Source organism: Octopus sinensis, linkage group LG6, assembly GCF_006345805.1.
Source record: "Octopus sinensis linkage group LG6, ASM634580v1, whole genome shotgun sequence".
Taxonomy (NCBI): Eukaryota; Metazoa; Mollusca; class Cephalopoda; order Octopoda; family Octopodidae; genus Octopus; species Octopus sinensis.
The window spans coordinates 96,746,027-96,759,757 of record NC_043002.1 but is presented as its reverse complement, the minus strand read 5'-3'; the positions used below and the strand labels follow the sequence as shown (position 1 = coordinate 96,759,757).

At 36.9% G+C, this 13,731-nt stretch overlaps 2 non-coding genes and 1 pseudogene across 2 annotated transcripts; all 3 read left to right on the top strand.

Annotated features, from left to right (window-relative positions):
- The first annotated feature begins 118 nt into the window (after positions 1-118).
- LOC115213568 lies at positions 119-225 on the top strand. Its single transcript, XR_003881821.1, has one exon. It is a non-coding gene; the product is annotated as a U6 spliceosomal RNA (small nuclear RNA).
- Positions 226-1,196: 971 nt separating this feature from the next.
- On the top strand, positions 1,197-1,303 carry LOC115213576. Its single transcript, XR_003881828.1, has one exon. It is a non-coding gene; the product is annotated as a U6 spliceosomal RNA (small nuclear RNA).
- A 6,748-nt stretch (positions 1,304-8,051) lies between these two features.
- Positions 8,052-8,170, top strand: LOC115213624 (annotated as a pseudogene).
- Positions 8,171-13,731: the final 5,561 nt, after the last annotated feature.

Genomic DNA, 13,731 nt, shown 5'->3' with positions numbered 1-13,731 from the left:
AGGGGTAGAAAACATTTTTTGTGTACGTGTGTGCGTTTGATCGCTCGGCTGTCAGTGGTTAAGCCGCTCTCTATATATATATGTATGTATGTATGTATGCATGTACGTATGTATGTATGTATTCTAAACAGTAATACTTATACTAAAATTGTAACGATTCAAAGAAGATTAGCATGGCCCCTGCGCAAGGGTGACACGTAAATTCGCGAAGCGTTCCATATTCTTTAATAGGCGCAGGAGTGGCTGTGTGGTAAGCATGATTACTTAATAAACGAAATTTTACCTTATAAAAAAAAACCTAGTAGTCGTTCTATCGGATTCTTTTGCCGAACAGCTATTTTACGGGGACATAAACACAACATCAGTTCTCAAGCGATGACGTGGTGACAAACAGACACGCAAACACACACACACACACACACCACACACACACACACATACATATATATATATATATTATATATATATATATATATATATATATATATTATGTGAAATAGAAAGATGAATAATCTTGTAGCAGATTAATCAAAAGTTTAACCGATACCTTGGTAGCAAAAATCACAGCAGAAGACAGCACGGTTGGAGGTACAACCATATGGTGTTGCAACCGTGCGTTGGTGCGGATAATTGAAATTAAAATATTATTGGTGAATTGAAGAAATGGAGCTGAACGAAGATTGAACAGAAATCGTTTTATTTCATTCTACACGTGTTTCGAAAGGCACAATTTACCAAAATCCGATTGAATAATGAGACCATATAGGAAATCCGTTGGAAAAAACAAAAACAGAACAGAGGCGGAGCAAAACAAATCGAACTAGGCTCCTAAGAGCCCATGGCAAAACTGTTTATCAGTGTATGTTGAGAACCGGTGGTTGAAGATTTTAACGGGTCAGGCAGCGGTAATTCCTGTGGGTGAGGGTATGTAGATGTTCTTTGTGACCGAGAATAAAGTTCTGACTATTTAAGGAATATTGGATGTTTTATAAGGGGTGAGAAAAAATCTACTTAGAGACATGTGTGTGTTTACTGTTCTATATATGTGTGCTGGCGCAGGTTGGCAAGACCTCCGTCAAGGGGTAGAAAACATTTTTTGTGTACGTGTGTGCGTTTGATCGCTCGGCTGTCAGTGGTTAAGCCGCTCTATATATATATATGTATGTATGTATGTATGCATGTACGTATGTATGTATGTAATTTAAACAGTAATACTTATACTAAAATTGTAACGATTCAAAGAAGATTAGCATGGCCCCTGCGCAAGGGTGACACACAAATTCGCGAAGCGTTCCATATTCTTTAATAGGCGCAGGAGTGGCTGTGTGGTAAGCATGATTACTTAATAAACGAAATTTTACCTTATAAAAAAAAACCTAGTAGTCGTTCTATCGGATTCTTTTGCCGAACAGCTATTTTACGGGGACATAAACACAACATCAGTTCTCAAGCGATGACGTGGTGACAAACAGACACACAAACACACACACACACACCACACACACACACACACACATACATATATATATATATATATATATATATATTCATACATACATACATACATACATACATACATACATACATACATACATATACATATATATATACATATATATATTTATAGATATATATACAATACATTTAGGGTGAATACTTGATAAGTGTAAGCACCTGTATATGCCAGCTAGTGGCAGAGGTGAGAGGGTATATGCATCAAATGAAATAAAAAACAGAACACAAAGGATGTCGCGGTACACGTATTTCAAGCTTTATAAATCAACCTATTCTTACATCAAAGTATAATCGACATAACAGATGGTTTAAAGCTCTCTTCAGCCGCATTTTCGGATTTTTCATAATGTGATGTAAGTCTTTGGTATAGCAAATGCATGCAACTGAAGAGAGCTTTAAACCATCTGTTATGTCGATTATACATTGATGTAAGAATAGGTTGTTTTATAAAGCTTGAAATACGTGTACCGCGACATCCTTTGTGTTCTGTTTTTTATTTCATTTGATGCATGTATATATATATATATATATATATATATATATATACACACACACACACATATATATATATATATATATATATACACACACATACGATGGGCTTCTTTAGTTATAGCGACGATGTTTGCGGCTTGCTTCTGTACTGCTCCCTCAGTAAATGGGGAACGATCTAATGGAATTGAATGCTACTCCTCAGGTCACATAAAGCGGTTCAGTGTCCTCTTGCTACACATATCATCTTACAACACTTTATGGGGTTTGTAGAGGTTTCTTCTGCACCATGTCATAATGAATAAAAATTATGCATTTGATTGAATCGGGGTCTTCAAATCTTACAAAATAAAATAAACCTGAAAACCATCTTTAAATAAAAATATACTTAAATTAAAAATTGTAAAAATAATTCTTCAGAGAGTAGATTTTAGTTGCTTTCTGTTACGGTATTTATAGGGACCACGTAACAAAGTTTCAGGTAAGCGAGTGTTGCGCTTTGATAAAGAAACTATGCCTTGAATATCACATCATGCAAGCCCCTCTGTGCTTGGGACTTTGTGCAGCAACTTGATTTTGCAAATTGCAGAAAGGCGCCGGAGATAAAACGTGTTCAACTATTGAATAAAATGCCTGTAGAATAAAATGTAGAATAAAATGCCGTTTTTCACAAAAATATAAGAGTGGCAAGTACTACTGCATTATTTTTGCAGCCAGACAGATGACATGATCATTCCACAGTCTGTACTGGTGTATATTGAAAGCAACTGTTGGGCGAGAGACCTTCACAAAGTGTTCCAGCCTCATTCACGCCGTTCTCATTTTTGCTTTTCTTTGACATTTCAGCACTCATGAATTTGAGGTTGCACAACCACCAGTATTTCTTTCCCGTGACACCATCTCTGACAGGATTTCCAACCTAGGAAATAAGATTCCTGTAATGTTGGTTTAAGTTTTGAAGTTACCATCTCCTAGAAGGTGTGTTCAACCGTCATGGTGGCTTCTGCCTCTTAGGTATAATGCTATTTCGGCGGCGGTTGCCTCGTAAGTATTCATTAGCCTTCATACAGGTATTGTTTTTCTTCCTGGTAAGCTCTGCGGGTTTGCCAGTTTAGTCGCCGACATCCCGACCAAAAAAAGAATACAGGCAATAGGTAGGGGTGGGCGTGGGAGGGTGTTCGCATCGGCCTCATGGCAAAATAGTCTTTTCGTTACAGTTGCTATATTATTATTATTATTATTTTTTTATTTTTTTTATTTATTATTATTATTATTATCATTATCATTATTATCATTATTATTATCATCATCATCATCCTCATCATCATTATTGTTGTTGTTGCTGTTATTATTATTATTATTATTATTATTATTATCATTATCATTATCATTATCATTATTATTATTATTATTATCATTATTATTATTATTATTATTATTATTATTTGATTGGAACTCATAGCGTATTTTTCTGGGTATGATGGAAAATAACAGCTGTTCACAGCTTTTATCCACTAAGGTGACACTTGTTTACGTGTCAGGTTTCAAGAACCCTTCGAAGAATCCTTGCAGTTCCACGCAATGCTGATTTTTGTAAGTGGTCTACCTTTACATTTGTACAAATCTTTTCCAACCATGCTCGTAGTTGATTGGGGATACTTCCAAGTGCACCAATTACTATTGGTACCACGTCTACTCTCCTCATTGACCACAACCTTCGTATTTCCTACTTCAAATCGTCATAGTTGTCTATTTTTTTCTTCTTTTCTCTTTGATCCTGTTGTCACCGGGACATACTATGTCGATTATCATGAAAGTTCCTTCTTTTTTATTCACTACAACAATATCCATTGTCATCGCACTAAATCGTTGCATCCCACATGATTGTTCAATCTTTATTCTCGGTGACTCCTTCTAGGGTTTGCTTACACCACGTCTTTGCTCTTTGTAGGCCGTGATTTCAACAGAGCTCCCAATGTATCATTATTGCCACGTTGTCATGTCGTCTTTCGCAAACACGGGCCGTTAGCATAGCAAGGCACGATGACTTCTCTCGGTGGATTTTATAAAGATTAACACAAAATACTTTTGTTTTCACGTTTGAAATGTATACCATCGTGGATACCAAGTGATTACTGTCGACTGTTGAATACAAAATATACGCTGAAGACGTTGTCAATGTATTTCAAGGTTTGTCTGACGGTGAAGGCATCCCTTCTGAGATTATGACCTATTTTGAGATTACATACATTGGGATTGTAATGGAGCACGGTCTTCGTTGTCGAAGAGACCCTCCATATTTTCCTATACAACTCAGGAATGATCGCGTCTTAAAGGACTTGTCAAGATCAAATAAGTCTTTAGAAGGGTTTCCCAATGCTTTGCGCTCATCACTAACATCCAGACATCCAAATTTATGGAAACTATGCACTGCCCTCAAAACGGAAGAAGGGTCGAACTTGACAAAAATTGCACACATTCGGCGTAGAGACTTAACAACAACAAAATAAAAATACCTATCAAATTAATGATGCATGCCTGAAGAAGCCAGTTCAGGAATATCAAAATGAAAACCCTCTACAATTTTTAAGAAGTATTGCACACAATTTGACTTGAGGAATTTTTTACTAAATTTTTAAAAATAAATTAAACTTTCTTATCCTAACTCTGCTTCACAATGTACTCGCCGTTATTTTTTAATCCTATTGTTATAACAAAATGTGTACTAAAATTTAATCTTTTCTTTCTTTATCCCAAATTATATTATCTTTGAAATTGATGATGAATCTTTTTCATAGATCCTTACTCGATGGGAGTACATTAAATTGATCCTACCTCAGTTCAAGTAGATTATAAAAATTATTTTCTATCTCACCTTCAGACTCTCTCTCTCTCTCTCCTTTTCTCTTCTTAAGAGTTGAGAGACAGCTAATTAAATAACATAGGTATTGGCCCACGGTCTAGAGAAACTTACCACGGTGATTATTAGCTGGAGCAGCTTATATTAGAAGTCTGTCCACGAGCGGAATTTACCATCGTGGAATATACCATGGTGGAATTTACCTATGGAGAAATTCACCTGGTGGAAATTTCCGTGGTAGAATTTACCGCGGTGGAATTTACCTAGAACCGTATTTTTATATCCTTATGAAAGCTAACTGGAGTAGAGGTAGAGCAGAAGAGGACGTGTATTACAGGGGAAACTCAAGAGTGATATGGAGTAAATGTATTATATGAACCAAATTAAATAGGTTAAAATATGTACTTACTTTTGTGAACAGTGTCCCCCTGACATTGATTCGATTCGAACGCTGTTACTTCCGGTAATTTTGCACCTGTAAGACCAACATTCTCCAAACTCGTTGTAGCTCGCCCATTTACGTCTCCTAATACATTTGCCATTATGCATTCGACAAACTGTTGTTGATAAGAAGAAAATATCCCAGATAAATCGATTAATTTATTAAGTAATTATCTTTGAATTAATTATGGCTATAACAGCTGAAAACTTTGGTAAAAGGCCGGCTATTTCAGTGCATCGGTTAAGTTGATTACATCGACCTTAATGCTTGGCAGTTACTTATTTTTTATGGACGTTGATGGGATCAAATGTCGGCAGATTCTGAAATCTAATCCCAAACCAGAAGAGATTCCGATGAGCGAATATGCCCGGCGTGCTAACTATTTTGCCAGCTCACTGTTTCTTTAGGAACTTTATATCTTGAGTTCATATTCCTAAAATCAGAATAGATTAAAGTAAACGTCTGTATGTTCTCCGCCTCGTTTATTTAAGGAGAGCCAAAAAAAGGTATTTCAATATACACCAGTAGCATGAAAGCTATTTGAAGCCTTATATTCGGTTATAAGTGTAAAATGACTTCGGGCGTCCCACTTGATCTGATCAACGGATGTATGTGTGTGTGGATGTACGTATGTATGTATATATGTATGTATATATGTATGTAAATATGTATGTATGTATGTATTATGTATGTATGTATGTATTATGTATGTATGTATGTATGTATGTATGCATGTATGTATGCATGTATGTATGTATGTATATATGTATATATGTATGTATGTATGTATGTATGTATGTATGTATGTATGTATGTATGTATGTACACGTGCGAGAGTGCGTGCGTGTGTGTGCAAAGAAATTCAGGTGGTATGAGATGAATATATTTATTTCATCAGTTCATCTCCATTGAAGGACGGTGGATTCTCAGCCCACATCATACAGAAATATTTTATTTTAGTATATGATAATACATTTTCCATATCTGCACTAGTGTGTATGCTGTACATTTTGCAAATGAATGCCAGTAAAGAAGGTTAGTTTTTCTGATCAACAGAATATCATGGTTGCATGAACTCCAGCGTACATATACAAAGATATCCATGTTCACATTTTTAATGTAAGACAATAATTAATAAAAAATAATTACTATAGAAGAGAGGAAAGGAGACTTAGTAAGATACTGAAAAGGAAATCATGAGTATTGGTGAATTATGTGAAGATGATGTATGAGAGAGAGAGAGAGAGGGGAGAGATAAAGAGACTGCGTGAGAGAGAGAGAGAGAGTCAGGTAGATTATCGTTAATAACATACAGGTATCAATAAGAGAAAGAGAGAGAGAGAGAAATGATATTACTCTAAAGGAATGAGAGAGATATTGTGTTTATGAAATATAGAGAGTAATATCAGCAAAAGACATCCGCTGCAAGAAACTGCTTGATGCAACCCTCAGGTATCAGTGTGCAACCCGGCGTCATGAGGTGCTGTCGTGCTGCAACGTTGTGCATCATTATTTTGCAGTGTTTTTCCTCTGTTCGTCGATTTTTGCGTTGGTTGAAACGAAAGAACAGCGTGCTTCCGTGAAATTCTGTTTTCTGCTAGGAAAAACGGCCGCCGAAACAGTTGTTATGCTTCAAACTGCTTACAAGGACGCTGCCATGAGCAAAGTACAAGTTTTATGATTGGTTTCCATGCTTTAGGAATGGTCACTTGTTTCTTGAAGACCAACCTCGTTCAGGGCGACCGTCGAACACCCGAACGAATGAAAACATCACGAAAATTCAATATCTGATCTTGGGGGACCGTCACCGAACAATTGACGAACTGGTTGATATGACTGGTGTGTCCTGGAACTCTTGCCAACGAATTGGTGAACCAGGAATTGCAAATGAAAATAGTTGTAACCAAACTTGCTCGCTTGCTCACGGAAGATCAAAGGAGTCGCTACTGCATGCGTATCGTGAACTGGAAGCACAATTGGAAGTTGATCAAGAATTTTTATCGGAGGACATCCCTGGTGATGAATGCTGAATCTACAGCTACGACCTGGAAGCGAAGCAGCAATCTAGTTAATCGAAGCATTTATTGTCACGACGCCGTCGCGCCAAAAGGGTGTCAAGTGATGTCCAAGACGATCCTGATTATTTTCATCGATGCGAAAGTTGTCCACATAGAATTTGTTCCGCTGGTCAAACTCTTAACCAGAGATCTTATTTGGAAATTCTTAAACGTTTGCAAGAGGTGATGAGACGAAAACACCCCGACCTGTAGCAAATTGGAGAGTGGTAGTTACGTCACTACCATGCGCCTGCGCACACCACCATTAGTGTGAAACAATTTTCGACCAAAACCAGCATGACCCTACTTACCCACCTTTCTAAGTCACCCGATTTTACTCCTTGCGACTTTTTTCTTATTGCTCCTTCGAATGAAAAAAGTCATTGAAGTAAAGCGTTTTGTAGATGTCGAAGAGGTAAAGAAAAAGAAAACAACGGAGGCGTAAAAAGGCGTCACTTCGCAAGAATTCCAGCACTTTTTCGAACAGTGGAAAAGACGTTTGGAGCGATGCATTGCTTGAAATGGAGAATACTTTGATAAAAGTATAAATATGTAAAACTAAGAGAATAAAATAATATTGCAAAACTCTGGTTTGTTGCTGCGTATCCCTTCGTATAAAGTACAGTGCCGTAAAAATGTATCCGAAGGAAAAATAGTGAAGTACGAATGTTTAGAAAGATGTAATTAGTACGGCCATATCATGTTGAAAGCACCAGTTCTCGTCTGATCACTGAAGTTAAGCAACGTCGAGCCTAGTCAGGACTTAGATGGGTGACCGCTTGGAAAACCTAGGTGCAGTAAGCATAGCACATAGGCGCAGGAGTGGCTGTGTGGTAAGTAGCTTGCCTACCAACACATGGTTCCGGGTTCAGTCCCACTGCGTGGCATCTTGGGCGAGTGTCTTCTGCTATAGCCCCGGGCCGACCAATGCCTTGTGAGTGGATTTGGTAGACGGAAACTGAAAGAAGCCTGTCGTATATATGTATATTTATGTATATATGTGTGTGTGTGTGTTTGTGTGTCTTTGTTTGTCCCCCTAGCATTGCTTGACAACCGATGCTGGTGTGTTTACGTCCCCGTCACTTAGCGGTTCGGCAAAAGAGACCGATAGAATAAGTACTGGGCTTACAAAGAATAAGTCCCGGGGTCGATTTGCTCGACTAAAGGCGGTGCTCCAGCATGGCCGCAGCCAAATGACTGAAACAAGTAAAAGAGTAAAAGAGAGAGAGTACAATAAGTCAACTGGATATATAACAAAATAGACTCACATATATTTTATACCAATTGCATAGAGACGGAATAGGTTTAAAATTTAAGTGGTTTACAGATACGAAATATTTAAGTAAACTGCATAAATAATGAAACGCATAAACCCATGGACTAAATAACTACGTTTATTAAGAAGTAAAATAAGGGAAAAGGGCAATAAAACATAGGCATATATACATATATGCGTACATACACATGTGTATGTGTGTATATACATATACATATATATATATATATATATTCTTTAATTGTTTCAGTTATTTCACTGCGGTCATGCTGGAGCACCACCTTTCGACAAGCAAATCGAGCCCAGGACCTATTCTTTGTAAGCCTAGTACTTATACTAACGATGTTTTTTTTGTCGAACTGCTAAGTTACGGGGACATAAACACACCAGCATCGGGTGTCAAGAGATGTTGGGGGGACAAACACCGACACACAAACACAGACGCACACACAGACATATGTATAAATATATATATATATATATATATATATATATATATATATATATATATATATATATATATGTGGCGTGGCACGGGCTTCTTTCAGTTTCCATACACACACACACGTTTTATATATATATATATATATATATATATATATATATATCGTAGTGGTTTTACTCTTTATCTTAAATTAAACTTTTAATACTTTTTGATAGTTATATATATCTAAAAAAATTATATATATATATATTATATATATATATATAAATTTATTAGTATAAATTATAATTTAAATAATTTTAAAATTTTGAATTTTATATTTTATATATATTTTTTATTAATTAATTTTATTTCTATGTATTGGTTTATGATTTTCACTCTTTGATTTGCCTAATAGTGGTTTTATCTCTAATTTAATATATATATATATAATATATATATATATATATATATATATATATATATATATATATATATATATATATATATATACGTACATATATATGACAAATAGAAGTTGAAAATGCACTGAGAATATTTTTTATTATAATATTTAAGATATTTTAATTATAATTTTTAAAGTTTTACCCGGTGTCAGAGTTTACACTGATAATCAAAAATTTGAAATAGAAAGACGTGGCTTATGTCGCAGCAATTTTGCTTTTGACTAGTGTTTGAAGCTTGCCCTATTTTTATAAGGAGTTCATAGCTCAAATTACTATATATTTTGAATAGGGTTTGATTGATAGACGCTAATCATATCACTGGTCTTAGAAATGTTTGTGTCTTCTCCGCTACGTCCGTGTGTTAGTATCATGTGGCAATGTTTAGCGTCGTATTCATGTACTCACATGTAGCCTTATGTATGTACTTACTTTTCTTGTGAGTTTTTGTGTTCAGTTGTCTACATGTACACATATATATTTTGTTCATATATATATATATATATATATATATATGTGTGTGGGGGGGGGTAGAAGGTAGAAAATTAACACACTAGCTGATATATATAAGGGAAATAAGACAATGCTAAAATAAGTTTATCATGAAGTACATTTTATTACCGGTTTCCGACTTTCAGATTTTTTCAGCTAAGTGTAAAATAAGAAAAACAATTAACTTTGAGAAAAAACACGTGAAATGTTTTGTAGATATTTCCATAGTCTTCAGATAGGTAAATATTTCCATAGTCTTCTGATAGTATGTGTAATAATGCCCTTTATACAATACTAGCAGTATCGCCCGGCGTTGCTCAGGTTTGTAAGGGAAATAACTATAAAGCATTTTTAGAGAGTTATAGACAAAAAATGGAAAAAAATGATGGTAAATTTTTTTTGAGAGTAAAAAAAGGTGGAGTTGCGTCCCCTAGACAGTTTGCGGTTTGTGTTTCTGATTCTCGACCCCATGTCGAATTTATCGATTTTTTTCAGAACTGGGGGAACTTTTCAAAATTTTCGCTGCGTTAGTTTTGAATTATGACATTGAGCTATGTGTGTGTCAAGTTTCATCAGAATCGGTTGAAAGCCGTGGTCAGAGTGAGGGTACAAGCAAACAGACACACAGAAACACGCACAGACAAACTACCGTTTATATATATAGATATATATATATTTAAGACCCCCTTCGGTCATGAATGACCATGGGATTGCACCTAGAAAGTTATCCTCCTAGACACAAGTCCGGGGAAGGTTGTTTTATGGAAGGCCAGCAGTCGCCCATGCATACCAGCCTCCCCTCTCCACGCCACCAGTGTTATCCAAGGGAAAGACAAAGGTCGATACAGCTTGCCACCAGTGACGTCGCAGCTCATTTCTACAGCTGAGTGAACTGGAGCAACGTGAAATAAAGTGCCTTGCTCGAGAACACATACATATATATATACATATATACATATATATATATACATATATACATATATATATATATATATGTGTGTATGTGTGTATTATATATATGTATATATAAAAGCGTGTGGCTTACTGGGTAGGGCATTCGGATCACGATCGGAAGATCATGAGTTCAATTCTTGGCTCGGCAACGCGTTCTTTCCTTGAGTAAGACACTTTATTTCACGTTGCCCCAATCCACATGGCTAAGGAGTGCTCAGCCAATTGCACGTTAATTTCACAGCAAGCTGTTCTGTTGATCTCATCGGTTGGGGCCCACGTCGTCGTAACCGACGGAGTGCTCCCGATATATATATATATAATATATATATATATATATATATATATATATATATATATTATATATATATATATCTCAAGGCGTCGAACTGGCAGAAACTGTTGAAATGCTTAGCGGTATTTCGTCTGTCTTCACGTTCTGAATTCAAATTCCGCCGAGGTCGACTTTGCGTTTCATCCTTTCGGTGCTAATAAACTAATTACCAGTTGCGTACTGGGTCGATCTAATCGACACGTCCCCTCTCAAAAATGTTGGGTCTCGTGCCTAGAGTAGAATAGAATCTTTCGTACGCCGGGTAAAATGCTTAGTAGAATAGCCACACATATATACACATATATATATATATGTATGTGTGTGTGTGTGTGTGTGTGGTGTGTGTGTGTGTGCCATAGGGTTCGTAATTCCGGTTACCCAGTTTACGAGGCGTTTAAGCGACCAGATCCCCATGAACAGGAGATCTATCCGTTACAGGCTTTATTGCCAGTAAATTTCATCGGTTCCGATATGTAACTGGTACCTTCATTTTCCACCTTGACGGGATGAAAATTAAAGTTGAAATTAGTGGGATATAAGTTCAGAATGTAAAGATCCTGAAGAAAGGCTGCTAACCATTTTGTTCGACGTGCTAACCATTCTACCAGCCTAACGGAATCATTAGTGTGGCTGCCAAGATGCTATGTGGTAGTCAGCTACCTTCCTTTCCGTACTAAGATCAAACCCAATTGTTTTGGACATTAATCGAGTTAAGTTAACTAAGTTGATATAACCTACTGGGAGTTGAGGTACATCAATCTCACAGTTAACTTTAGTAGATGGTCAGTAATAAACAGATGCTGAATTTCGCCTATCGCAATCAAAAGAATGCAAATATAAATCCTCTTTGGGATTTTGCTGGTTTAAAACACGTAACGAAGAGGAAATCAAAATTTTCTTTGTCAACTTACAGACAGACTTTGCATATATTTTCCGATATCGTCTCACAAGCTGGCATTCCTTTAAGGCACACACGCCAGCCGACTTTTCCATCCATTTTTCATTGTAACGGTGGCATATACCCGCGGATAAACATCCATTACACTCTAAATAGAAATACACACATTATAATTAGATGGACGAAATACTGAGTAGTGACATCCAAGTACCAGCCTTGATGACAAAAGGAAGAACGGTACTATGTCAGAAGGACCCAAGTAAAAGGAATGCAGTTGGACATTTCCGACCAATATCTTGTTTGCCACTGATGTGGAAACTGATGACGGGCATCATATCACACAACATCTATAAGTACCTAGATGAGAACAACCTACTTCCAGTGGAACAAAGAGGGTGTAGACGTAAGGGCAGAATAAGGAATGATCAATTAATAATCGATAAGACTATCCTGGTTGACTGAAAGAAGAGACACAAAAAATTGGTGATGGCAAATTCTCTGCCTCTACTCCAATCGAAGCTAAATGGTAGTTATAAGATTAGAGCTATTAATACGTGGACCGTTTAATTGATGAGACGTGGGGCAGGAATAGTGTCTTGGAAGAAGCATGAATTGCAAGAGATAAACCGGAGAACCGTAAATTAATGACAATGAAAAGGGAACTACACACCAAGAGTGATGTGTAGAGGTTGTACGTAAAGAGGAAAGAAGGAGGACGGGGACTGGTGTATTGTGAAGGTTGTCGAGGAAGAGGAGAATAGCTTGACTTGGTATGTCAAGGGGAGTAAAGGAGAAATTATTGAGTCAGTGAAAATGCAGGGAACCTTAAACGTGAACGAAGCTGTAGATCCAACACAATTTAAGAAAGACCAGAGATAGCAGATGAAAATTTGGCAGAACCAGAAAACGCAAAGTCAGTTCTTGAAGAATAAAAATGAGACTGATTGGAATAGAACCTGGCAATGACTGCAAAAAGAAGACTTAAAAGGGACCACTAAGGCACTATTGTGCAGTGCCCAAGAAAAGCTATCAGAACAAACTACTCCAAATATCACATTGATAAAAGCACTGACTCGCCACAGTGTTGGATGTACTCTGAGAAGGGAGAAAGTATAAGCCATATTATTAGTGAGTGCTGTACGCTCGCACAACGCGAAGACAAGAGGAGACACGACAATGTGGCCAGATATGTCTACTGGCTGTTGTGCCAAGACCAGCACTTGGGGATGGCTAATACAATGTGACCTGAAAGGATGCATCGGGGCAGTGATATGCAGGGCCCAGGTAAATCTCTGAAAACTAATTACACCAAGTTCCAAATAGATTAGAGCTGCGGATGTTTGCAGCAAAAACGAAACTCACATATTGTGAGTGTAGCAAGCTGGTCCAAAGGAACTACAAAAGGAGGCACGATAATGTAGCCAAGTTTGTCCACTGGAGGCTATGTGAAAAGTGATTCCCGGACAGAGTATGGAAATGGTACGAACATGAACCAGGAGTCACCGAGAACAAGGAATATAAGATAC